At 30.5% G+C, this 12332-nt stretch overlaps 1 protein-coding gene across 1 annotated transcript in view; it reads left to right on the forward strand.

Annotated features, from left to right (window-relative positions):
- Positions 1–2107: 2107 nt before the first annotated feature.
- LOC105194346 (glutamate receptor ionotropic, kainate 2) overlaps positions 2108–12332 on the forward strand; it is a 305511-nt gene continuing 295286 nt past the window's right edge. The window contains exons 1-2 of the mRNA XM_039447762.1: positions 2108–2741; positions 4157–4190. The gene's annotated coding sequence lies outside the window, so the exon portion shown is untranslated. The remainder of the gene's footprint in view (positions 2742–4156; positions 4191–12332) is intronic.

Consider the following 12332-nt stretch of genomic DNA (forward strand, 5'->3'; position numbering starts at 1 on the left):
TAAAACACAAATAAATGAGATTCACATTACAGTAGCGTCCGCAGTAATTAATATTGTAAAAACTGATTACGTTACATTCAGTTTTTATTTATTTTTTTTAAGCACAACGAATTAATAAAATACTTTTACAAAATATATTTTTACAAAAATCTTCAACTCCTAAATATAGAAATGGCTGTGCCAGATTAACAGATGTACATTCTTACTGTATTTTATTTTACTATTTTGTAAATAAGTAATAAATTCAAAAATTTAATTTAATTTAAACTCAAAAGTTATAATATAAGTATTTGAAATGTGCAGATTATTTTATATATTATTTTTTATAATAAATTTTATAATGACTTTTAAAAGTTCGACGGACGAGTTCTCTTAAAGTAATTTAATTCATAAATCATGTACTCGTTTACCTCGTGGTTGCTCCGCCGTTGCCTGTTGCTTCCTCGTACTCTATTGTTTCTGCTTGTTGCTTTTTTTATGGCACTGATACTCGTGAAAACACTACTGCTTACAGTATGGGGTGCTTTCCAGCTATGACACAAGTCGACACTGTGTAACACAGTGTCCATTAGTGTGAGTAAGACAACTAAAATTTTCTCTTACATTAATGGACACTGTGTTACACAGTGTCGACTTGTGTCGTAGCTGGAAAGCATCCATGGTCAGCAATAATCATCTAAATACGATCAACGATCGAGCGATATTGCGTACTTTCGTTGACGGTGCACGCAGTTCATTACATTGCGACAACGGAAAGTTAACGCGAAGCGATAAGCGTTGTTCACCCGTCACCCGTGACATCGGCGTCGTCGCCAGAGAAGTTAACGCGGTAAACGACGAAACTCGAGCATAGGGATATGCGCGATCACGCAACACTCACCGCGACGCGTAACATAATCTTCCGAACGGCTGGCTGCAGCCATTGTTAACACACAACACGCGTCTCCGGACGATTATTATGTCCGCGTTCTCACGTACGTTGATAAACGTGCGAACTGAGATCAAAAACAAACACTCGTGGACGGATCACTGACGCCTTACTTATCAAACATGTATCACAGTGCTCGGTGTAAAGCAGGTACTATTCGAGCGAAAACGCGCGTGCGAGAACTTGGCATTTGATTTAGATTTTAGAATGATGCGATCGATACCGTGCATTACGAAAGAGTACGATCATTTCTGTACGACACTTCTCGTCTCAAGATAATCGTCTCAAGATAATCCGAAATTACATTCGACATTTCCGCGATTGCATTTACGCACAATTCAAACTCGAGAAACATGTACCGTTATGCCACACTATGCACCGTTATAACGAATCTAGAATCAATGTAACGGTAGAGAGAAGCAGGGCAACGACGGTTGTTGGGCACTGTCAGCGTTATTTTATAACTGACAAAATTTCTTTTTCTAATTTTTATTTTCTGAATATTCAATTAAAAAAATGCGCAATACTTCGCGCGTAAGATATAATATATAAATAAATTATATTTACCGTATGTTGCTCTGTCCGATGCCTCCTCCTCCTCCTCCTCCTCTCAGATTGTCCGGATTTTTAGTATCGAAAGCACAAAATTTTTTCTTGATATAACACTCGCGAAAGCAGATCATGACGATACCTTGCAATGTACTCTCGAAGTCGAAGCTAAGAGATGCGATAACGCGACATTTTATCAGCGAAAACATCTAATAAACACTTCAATAAATGTTTAATAAACATACTACTTTCGCCAGGGTCGATACGCGTAAGCAGATTTAACAAATGATACGAGAGTTCGTAATGATACGAGAATTCGACGCGATGCAAGTAAGTGTCTCGCCAATATAAAATTGTGGAGTTGAGACTACGTTAGCTGCGGCGCACGCTGCTAACCGACGAACAGGTTGTTGATCGCAGCGCAAGGTCAACGTCCGACAAGGCCACGCCGTGCCGCGACGCTACGTCTATACCGCTCGGACGCTTCCCCCACTACTCACGTAAGGTAGCTGACGCGTCGCTCGGCGCGCGGCGCTTCGGCCATCTCCGCCGCCGCTCGACAATCGTCGTTGAGCTGCCGTTGCGCCATCACCGTCGCGGCGCTAGTGCCACCGTGACTGTCGCTGCCGTCGCTGCGGGCGCCACTGCTACGTCGTCATATCGCACCATATTTGTTTACTGTTTCGCCGGTTGTCGAACGTTACAATAAAGCGTCTCTCTGTGCTTCTCGCGTGCCCCAAGCCCGAATTATGTACAAATACGGTCTCGAAAATGCCAATGTAACTGTAGACGATTATTCTGATACACAGTGAGTCGCAATGTTGTACGTAAAAGTTGTTCTTATTCGTGAAACGCGGGTATCGTGTGTGCTTGTTGCGTAGCGCGTGCGTGTTCGCTGGAATGGGATATTTCATCCACGCAGTAGAATATCGCGAATGTCAAGTGAATCGCTATTAGTCGTCGTGCGATCATGTCGGATACAAGATTTGCAATCTCGTTTCTATCTACGCGTGCATCTGTTTAAACGACTCTCGCCGCTGTCTCTAGTGACGTGACGCGTTGGTCGCTCGTTTCTTGTTAAATATTTCTTGACACTATTACGCGTGTTTTCGTCTTTTATTCGTATTTGTGTGTCATACATTATTCGTGTAATATCGAAAGTGTCGAATAGAGTATCGGACACAGGCGTGTGTACGGTTCGAAAACAACAGAACGAGTTGTCAGCAGACTTAGAGCCAGAAGATAGCATCTGTGGAGCAACTTGGTAAACATTGTATTAAGAGTTGTATTTCTGCGTTCTTGCATTTGTGTTTTTGTAATTTAAGTATAAAGCCTTCTTTAGACGATCTATAATTTGCAACAGAATCCAAGACAGAATTCTATTTATAATTTTATGTAGAAAACGTGTGATCAAACAAGACGCATGATGAAATATGCACAGCGTACAAATACTTGTGAATTATAAATGACAATTTATTGTGGTTGCGTATCAAAATTCACTGCCAGTACTGAAAATCTATAGTTACAATCATGTTACGTGTACTATAGATTTCCAGTACTGGCAATGTATATTGGAATGCAGCCTGTCATATTTGGTTATTTATATGACGTCTTCTTGGCTACATGAGCAAGTTTACTTGTTAATTAAACTGAATATAAGAAGTATGCTTGTCTATTTGAGCATTCGTAACCAAACTTTTTTGTCGTTGATTAGGAGAGAAAAAAGAATAAATTTAAATAAGCTTTCAGTCTTTAAATTTTGATAACTTTTAGCTTGTATTGTACAGCTAAAACATCTTTAAGTAAATCTTAAACTTGTTTTCTATTTAATCTTAAAAAGTTTTGATATACTATTAGATCTTCGACTAAAAGTTTATGTACCATCTTAAGTATACTTTGCTTTGTTTTCTTTTAATATGTTGTAACTTACATCAAATATTTCTTTTATGTTCACGATGTTTATTTCTACAAGCAGATATTACTATAATTGTGTATATTATTTAAACTGAAGTTATTTTTTAAGAATTTTCCATGATTTGTTTTTATTACATTTACATGCATTTTTTAATAACCATATCATAGTTTTATACAATATTTTATAAATATGTAATATTTTTAATAACTCAACAGAAAAAAATAATTAGATATTCTATACATTAGCTGCGTTCTGAAATTCACTACTAGTACTGAAAATTTATAGTAATGTAAACTGTAGATTTGCAGTACAGGCAGTGAATTTTGGAATGCAGCCATAATTTGATATAAAAATATAAATAGAATTCTGTTTTCAATTCTGTCACAAATTATGAATTGTGTAAAGTGGACTATAAAAATTTTATTCTTACGTTTGATAAAATTTGTAAAATACAACATGTAATATTTTTGTGTAAAAGAATTACCATGAGATTACGGTTAAATAAAATTTGTATGTAATTATGAAATATTCTGATTAAGTATATTTATTTTTGCTGTTGTAATAATTTCTTTGATGCATTCTAACATTAAAAAATATTTAAAATATTTAATTTGTTTTACTGAGTTGAAAGACTAAAAGAATATGATAAATGTATATTACATAAAATACATTATTGATCTCACGTTTATAAATAAAATAAAATATGTTAGATTAATAATAAATAATATTCTATTTATGAATAACTATATTTATTATATTTTCAGAAAGGGAATGCTACTGCAGCAGCAGCAACAATCGGTGAGTGAATTAATTTGACAATCTATTTACAATTGTATATCAAATTGACATACAATTAACTAAAGTAGAAGATATGCATTTCCATTATATACTTCAATGTTTATAAATCTTGACAATGTCTATAAATTCCGAAAGTAATTTTTGTAGGTAGTCCAGAAGTGAAATTGGTTAAATAGACAAAAATGGCTATCAGATTAATTGTTTATCTAATCCTTCTCACCGTAGTCATCTTGAGCGTTTATGCATAAAATATATAAATAATCTATATTACATGTATACAATGTAAATTATGTTTTATATATTATTTATGTAAAAAATAATTAATGGATTATAAAAAATTCAGATTTTGTCAGAAAAATGGAAATTGTATTTTATTTGTAATATAGTATATTTTTATTTTATTAATACTAAAGTCACAAATATATTAACAATTTTATAACTTAATTTACTTTTTCTATATTGAGTTATCCAATTTATAATTATTTGTTGTTTCTTTTGTTTACATGAAAAAGTTTAGTGTAAAGATAAATAGTACAGAAATAATCCATGTAGACGTAATCTTAAAATTTACAATACAACTTTGTTTCTGGTCATAGCACGGAAGAGAATCACAAAATCGGACTTTATCTACAGGTTTTATAGACATTGACTACGTAGCTCAATATTTTCCACAAGTTAAAGTAAAAATATCATAAATAATTATTATCATTATCTATTAATAACAGAAATGATATAGATGCTTATAATACTTACATGGTCCATAATACCATCTTCTCTTGTAATATAAAATTTTTATTAATATATATATAATTATACAAAAATAACTTATTAAACGTTATAAATCTAATTTGTATTTAATTATATTTTTCCATACAATTGGTATTCTATATCGTTACCATAAAGTGTACCAACAAATTTAAATTAAAAAATTATATTTTTTCCTTTTTTAAGTTTCATATTTTATAAATATCTTATTAAAGCGTTACATGTGACAAAATATTAACCTTTTTTTTAAATAATTTGAAATGAACAAAATTTTATCATCAGTTGACATCATAGAATAGTTTCAAAATATTTGTAAGATGAAAAGGCAGAGTTGAAAGCTAGAGAGATGAGAACGTAAATAAATGTATGAATAAATGATCTAACAACGATATATGGGACCATCATTTGCTTTTCGACTTTATCACGTCTCGTGTAATACTGAAGGCAAACATGCTGGAATAGCTACAATGTAAATTTTACATCAATCTCAATTTATACATTTCTATATTCGACTTTACTTTAACAATCCTATTAAAAAATATAATATTAATTATCTTCTTTTCATCTACTTTTTTAAATCATATTACTTTTCTGTGAAAGTTATTATATTTTTCTCGAAATCATAACATAGAAAACGTTTAAAATCATTATGATATAAATGCACGCAATCAGATTTATAACATTTTTAAAAGATTTGATACAGGTTACTACAAGAACGGTGAATATCTCATGAGAATAATATTTATCTTTAGAAGGATGTAAAAATACAAAAAAAAACTTGCAAAAGAAAATTCTCAAAAGAATTCTCGTTAAGATAAATTTTTCCTGAAAAGATAAGAAAGTTATGAGTAATGTCGACAGCAAGTCAACAATTTTTTTCGAGCTTTTAATTGAAGTTTCTTATTTTTTAAATAGTCCAATCTCAATTATGGACTCCAATTTACTTTCGGATCATAGCGTCCAACGATGGAAGCTTGCGTGTTTCCGTCGTGTTTTGTGATTTATTTGAAATCAGTCTGACAGAGAATAATACGAGGCTGAATCGATAAGGGTGTATATCACAGTAAGCGACGCGCGAGATCGTTTATAGATTCATGGATCTCTTTCACCTCGATTGTCCGGTTTCCGCAATTCTGTATCACTCATATTCGTCGGACTAGCGTATTATTTTTATATCAAGTTGAATATCGTTAAAAGTTCGAAATGGAAGGGCGGATGTCTTCGGGCTACAATTAACCACGCTAGACTGTAGATGCTGTTTGCAAAAAATCGCGCAAGTTTAAATTCTGCTATAAACGTCTAGAAAATTTGCCATAATACGCCATAAAACTGTCGTCTGTTTGCAGTCTTTTCTCCGCTATTGACGAATGTAATATTCTTATGATTGCTTTTAATTATTACATCATCTTTTATAATCCAATCGTTATGTTAATCGTGGTGTATTTTATACGTAAAATTTACAGGAATATTTATTTAGCAACATGTTTAATTTACAATTAAATTAATAACTGCATTACTTTTCATTTTTAATATCAAAGATGCATTAGATATATTGGAGATTAATTTAATTAAAAATTTAATTTTGACAGAACTAATAAATCGCATCTAATATTACATTCACTTTATTTTAAATATAAAAAGTTTTGTAATTATTAGCGATGTTATAATAATATAAAATTTAATTATGCTATTGCATTTTTTAAACCTTTTTGTTATATTGTTTTTATACGAAGAAAAGATCAAACTTTTTATATTGTTACTAAGTAGTGATGCGAATTGAGTTGCTAGAAATTTTGAAGACTTTTTTTCAAATTTGGGTTTTGTTAATTGTTACTGTTATGTTTTTTTGGAAGAATAAAAATATTATAGATTGTATTTTCTCTTCTTTAAAAATTTTTCTAAATTTTTTTCTACCCAAAAAGTTTTCCGTTATAATAACAAAACTTATATTTGAGGGAAAATCCTCTAACCTGGCAACTCTGAATGCGAAGTGACAATTAGAACGTGACATTTTATTTTAAATTGTACAATATAAAAAAAAATTGATAGCGAATTTGATTGGGCTACACCAGTAGGTACGAGTTTCCCAAAAATTTTAGTTTTAGATGTTTTTACTTTAGAAAAAAGCAGAAAAGTTTTTTTATCCATATATTTGCATATGTAGACATATTTTAAAAAATGCTAGTGATGTAAAACAGATATTTAGTTCTATTCAATCGTATTTACTGTGTAACGACGCAGGCAGGTGTATTTAAGAGAAATACACGTAAAATATTAAAATAAATATTATTTCTACCAAATATATGAGAATGTGTAAAAATAAAAAGTCTTTATTAATATAAACATGTGCAACATGACTTTTAATTGTACTTCAGTTTTCTTAACGATAGAAAGTACCGAGAAAGAAATTATTGAGGAGAACCAATTTATCTGGTGGTACATGAATTTAAAAATATAAGTTTCGATGAACGTTGAAGAGGATGGAATATCCTTTGCGAGAAAAAGATGAAGGGTTTTTGCGCAAAATATAATCCGTTTAAAGTCTGTCCAATCAGGATACAGTACTTTAGATAGCACATCCATTGCTCAAAGTCTTTGAATTAGTATAATTTCTTATTTCTTCAGTTAAAGATAACTAGGAAGAAATGATTTGTTATCTTTATATCTGTCATACACTTGAAGTTAATGAAAGTATTTTGAAATAAAAGTTAATTTAAAAGTGGATTTTTCTAAAAATTTTAACATAAAGGTCAAAGATGAGCAATAAACAAGAATGTAAAAAATGAATCTAAGTTAATTTAAAATTTTTTTTTCACCTAACAAACACGAGACTAGTTTGGGCCTTACTTGTTCTTTTCTAATTTCTTAGTATTCGCTTTAAAATTCGATTAATATACAATGAGTTTGTCTGAAATCTTTTCCGTATCCTAAAGCTGATGTTTAATGTCATAACAATATTTTATTTAGATTTGAAGCGGAAGATCTGTGCTTCCTCGCAATGGGAATATCGATTTCTTATTTTGAGTAATATTTCGTGTAGAAAAGATTTGATTTTAAAATACAAATAAACTATCGAAACTCGCGATTAATGCATAAGCAATTCGACGAATAAGTAAAGGTCGATAAACGAGCAAGTTATAAGTTATAGATAAATAAACAATGATATATATTAAAGTCAAATTTAACATTGTGAGATTTAACTTGTAACCTGTGTAATTTTTTGAGCATGTACGTTTCAGATTTACTTGTCTTTTTTTAGCATCTTACTATCGCAGACAAATACCTATTAGTAGTAATTTGTTTGCGATACATGTTGAAAAAAGACAAGTGAGTTCTAAACGTACATACATGTTCAAAAAATTGCGATATTGAGTCTCACAACGTTAAATTGAGCTTTAATATATGTTATTGTTTATTTATCTCTAATTTATAACTTGCTCGTTTCTTGATTTTTACTTATTCGTTCGTTTATTTAATTTTACATTTCTTCGTAATTAATGAATTTTCAACATGTTTTCTGATAAAAAAAGAAGTTAAATAGCTTGTCATAATAAGTTGTCTCATGAAATCACGAAACAACAAAGGTACAACTCACACACAAAGGATCGCAATTAGAATTAACAGACTCAAACATCGGAAAACAGGTGATAACAGACACGACGGGCCATCGTCGGAAAGCAAAAGTTGCCGGCCTCGAAAGCCGGACCAGAGCAGCAAGTGGTCGTATTCTCAGCGGCGGGCAACTTTCTGCGTAGCATGCCGAAGTTTCTCGATCCGCCGAAACTCCCGAGGAGTTACGGCAGCGTCCTTCGGGCCATTCCTGTTACCGACTCGTGAACTTTGCTTTGTAACAAAATTTCACAGACGACCCGATACTCGAACAAACTACTCACCTACAGTCCCGAATTCTTTCAGTTATTCATACTTTAATTAATTTCTTTAATTAACAAAAGCAGTAATTTATTGTGTGCTAAATTAAGTGAATGTGATCAACGCTGGTTTAGACACAGAAATGTTTTACCTTATATGGATCTAAATTATATATATTGTACCTAATAATTGTCAACACATAAATTTACTCTTTTTAAATTGGAAATTTATAAAACATAAAATTTTAATTTAGGAAATTATCTTATGGAAGATATATCGTGTCAATTTTTGAAAATTGAGATAAATTGAAATATGTTCTACAAAGTTCCACACAAGTCTGTTATGTTCATAAAATATTTCACAATGCAATTATACGCTCACTCCGTAATCGATAATTACATTTTAAACTTAGACACCTATCTTGACTTCATAGTATTATCGATAATAAGTTTACTTTTTATTTCTTTAATGTTATAATGTAGGTAAATCTCATGAGCTGCACATGAAAAGTTTATCAAGATAAAACATGAAATATGTAAACTTTGTTATATGAAATTTCAGAATCTTTGATATACATATATTTGGGTTGATCTCTTGTATTGTCCCCCCCCCTCCCCCTTTTTTAAGGGATTAAAATATCTTGATAATTGTGAATGATATTAGTAAGTAAATGACATTTAGATTTGTTAGATTGCAAGAAAAATTGTAATAAAAAAATGAAGAAAAAAATTGAATTAATTAAAAGCGAAATTTTCATGAATTAACTATTTTTTTTTAAATCAAAGTGTGTGTGTGCGTTATTTTGAATTCTACACTCACTGAACATATTTTATAAAAGAAAATAAATTTTACAATTAAACAATTTTTTTATTTTGTCTGCATAGAGTAAAAATGTATTTTTAAAACAAAATTGTGATGATAATATCACTTAATTTAAAACAATGAACGAGACTATTATTTTAACTTATTCAATTGTAATTAATATTTTATTTACATACAAATCCTCTTCCAAATCAGATTCATATTTCTGTTTTTGAATTACAAACTGAGTTTGTTAATTAAAATTTTGCCGAGTGATTTGAGTGAATTAATAAACATGAAGCATTTATTGATATTTTATCGATAATAAGTATCTTTTAATTCCATGAGCGCACAATGCATTATGTATCAAGATAATATCAATAATTTTAGATGCTACCTCGGTATTCACGATCTATTGAAAAATTTAAAAACGATGAACAGAGAAGTTTCAGATGAAAAAATTCAAACAAAATTTTTCTCTTATTATTTTATCTCGCTTGGGATAAATGCTTTATCATTAAAATTAAAACAATATCTTCATTTTTATGATAAAATTCTTTTATCTGCACTTTCAAATACTTCTTTAAAATAGTATTAGAACTCTATCTGCAGTCAAATACTAAAAACGAGATCGAGCGATCTCGCTTGTTCTACAGATCACTATCGTTAAAGTTTACTCTTCTCCAAAATGTCCCCGACCAAAATCTGATTGTCGAGAATAGGCCGAGCCGTATTCGCGATCTAATAGTAGATTCGATGCTACGATCGTCGAACTTTCTACTTCCGCCAAACTTTGGCAACCCTATGCGGATCCTCCTCACATCCCGCATCTCCCAGTAGATGTGTCTTTCTACCTAGGCAATGGTCCTTTCCACCTTTTCAACTTTCTTCTTGTGAAATTGAATTGCCACAAAACCGATTTTGAATCCGAACTGTGAAATCTTAGGATTTGTGTTCATTTAACATTTGACCTATCCATTGTTCCCGAACCCTTGTACATCAGAAAGTATTGACGTAATATCATTTTCGTTCAATGACTTCCTTGATTACATTGTACGCTAGGATTTCGAAGAATTGTTATATAATAAGAATGTTGCGCGAATGTTGTTAGATAATTAAAATTATCTAAATAAAGATAAAGTAAATTACATGTAAATGTATCTTAGATACGTCATCTTAAATACATTTTAAGATAAAAATGATTTACTTTTAAATTTATTTAGATAAGAGATAAAATTATATATTATTTTATCTAGATAATTTTTATATAATGTTGTTAAGCAAAACAATTTAAAGTATAAAAACAATATATTTTTATTTTTATTTATAAATTTTTGTTTCCTAAAAACAAAAGTTCTTTTCAAATTATTCAATCTGACAAAGAATACTTTTCTTTTGATTTACAGCAATATGTGTATAAAAGTCAAAGTTGAAAAATATAGAGGAACTCACACTATGATTGACAAAGTTTCTTGTAAAAGTTTTCGAACCACTCATTTTTGGAAGCGCCTTTTACACTGAGCTACTATTTTATGAATTGTGCAATCTGTTGTTATCACTTCAAAAATTTTCCTGTTAGGTTAAATGGTAATTTGGATGTTAATGCTAAGGATAATACTTTGTATTTGTTGTTACTTATATTAACTTAGATAATTTGAAAAAGATAATACTTTTATATAAAGTAAAGATGGAGATAATACACATTCTAACAATCTAGATAAAGATAAGGAAAAGCCATTTTATCATCTAGATAATTTTATATAGCTAACGTAAACACTGGAAAGGAGGAAATTACCTGTTGTTGAGCGACGTTGGAGGAAATGAAAAATCGAGTTTCTGGATTTCTCGTGGATGCACATAATTGCACATAATTATAAAGCCAGAGAAGAAGAAAAATGGGTTAAATCCAAAGTATCATATTGTGCTTTAAAATTAGCAGTATTATTAATCAAATTGCACATGATGTAAAAATTCTTTAATTTGATGTAGAGATAGTGTCAGTGGTAAAAATAAATATAAAAAAGTAGTATAATTAATAGAAATTTTTATAAAGGCTTTATAATTAAATTTTTGAAGAAACTTTGAATAGTGAAATTATAATGAAAAGTGTATTCTAAAGTGAAAGAGTTTCTCTATACTCGATTTGCTTATATTTCGAAAAAAATTTCTTATGATTTATTAATTTTAAATTATAGACATGTGCAAGAGTCATGTTAAGAAGAATAGTAGATAAATACAAGAATATTACAATATTAGAATAAATACAAGCACTAAGATCTAGCTACGATCGTAGAAGGCATTCTTGTTTAATTTGTGTTGTCACAGTAACGGTCAAATATCTCTCTACTTTAAGAATATTAGAGTTATTAAGAATTTTAGTGATATTCCTATTATTTAAAATTTTACGGTAATCTTCTGTGATCACCCAATTTTAACCCGTCCATGTTACCCTTTACAGATGTTAATGTATTTAATGACTAAAGTTTAGTTTTCTTAACAGTCATAAGAAGCAACGATACCTAGATTTTTATAGTTTTTCCCACTAGTACTATTTTCTTTTATTTTCTGCGTTTCTTGTGGACAGAACTACACAAATTACAAGTACTGTGACCGCATAAATCGTGTAGAACGTGACAGCGTGGAACGTATCCACCGTCATTTCCGAGTCTATTTTATATCTTCTTCATAAAACACCGCTGGTGTCGC

This window comes from Solenopsis invicta, chromosome 1 (assembly GCF_016802725.1).
Source record: "Solenopsis invicta isolate M01_SB chromosome 1, UNIL_Sinv_3.0, whole genome shotgun sequence".
In the NCBI taxonomy this organism is placed as follows: Eukaryota; Metazoa; Arthropoda; class Insecta; order Hymenoptera; family Formicidae; genus Solenopsis; species Solenopsis invicta.